Below are 1,254 nucleotides of genomic sequence, written 5' to 3'. Positions count from 1 at the left end.
CTTCGACAACAACCGCTGCAGTGCCATCGATGTCCATCAGTGTCACATATGCTTTATTTGTGGGAAAACCGAACATGTGGCTAAAGCGTGTGGCAACATGATGCGCGTCCGGTATGCAAGGACGTCAGTCATAAGAACACAAACAATCGGGCGGGGCTCTGTGAGTGTCCAGTAGTGCCTACGCGTAAGATTAGATAAAGTACTTTGTATCCGTAAGTACGAGTAGGGTTAGGCCTAGCAGGTCTTGCGGGTGCCGGAAATAGCGTGGAGGACGATGGAATAGCCGTGGACCTGTCTATTCCCACAAGTGTGGGGCATGGAACAGTAGATCAAGACTTGGGCTGCGAAATAAAACAGGCTTGCAGAACCTGAGGTGAGAGCAGGGGTCGACAGTGTTAATAATAACTAACAGTGAATACACACACACCCAGTGTCTACAAAAACCTGATCCACGCGCACGTGCGCAAGACCTGCTTGCATAGCGTATACGCAAAGAAGAGAACGGGATTGCTGTCATTGCGGAGCCATAGTGGGTGCCTCCCAGGGATGAGAAATGGTTCTTTTCCCAGGGAGGGACTCATCTATCTGCGGTGCTAGTGGGCGTAAGCAAGAGACCCTACTTCCGGTTCCCAGAGGAGACCCTACTTCCAGTTCCCAGAAAAGACCCTACTTCCAGTTCCCAGGGAGAACCCTACTTCCAGTTCCCAGAGGGACCCCTATTTCCGGTTCCTAGATGGGCCCCAACTTCCGGTTCCTAGATGGGACCCTACTTCCGGTTTCGAGAGGAAATCCTTATTTTCGGTTTCTCGTCGACTCTAATTTCGTAAGTTTATCATCAGTTTACGACAGTTTTGTTGTAATAGATTAAGATTCACAACAATCATCTTTACTTTCTTTGTCATAAGACATTTGTCTTTTCTAATGCCTCACTATCAAATACTGGTTTAAGATTTTTTGTTTCTGGTTACACAAGAAGAGGACCACACCCAGACAGCATGAGGACTACACCGTTATTTTTAATGTAATTTATTGTTCACAGATTCCATATTATTTCGATTCTATCCATTTTTCACTTCTCGCTTATCATTTTTTATTTGGTATTCCCCTTTACGTTTCATTCTCGATAATAATTTAGAGGATTCCCTTCTCGGGACTTTCATTTTCTATGGTTTACACTTAATTCGGATAAGAACATCTTCAGGATGCAAATCCTTGGTCTTCAGAAGCAGTTACCTCCTCGTGGTTAGACCTGAA

The sequence above is a fragment of the Polistes fuscatus genome, unplaced genomic scaffold (genome assembly GCF_010416935.1).
Source record: "Polistes fuscatus isolate 324 unplaced genomic scaffold, CU_Pfus_HIC Scaffold29, whole genome shotgun sequence".
Taxonomy (NCBI): Eukaryota; Metazoa; Arthropoda; class Insecta; order Hymenoptera; family Vespidae; genus Polistes; species Polistes fuscatus.
The sequence above is the reverse complement of the archived record's forward strand: the minus strand, read 5'-3'. Positions refer to the sequence as shown.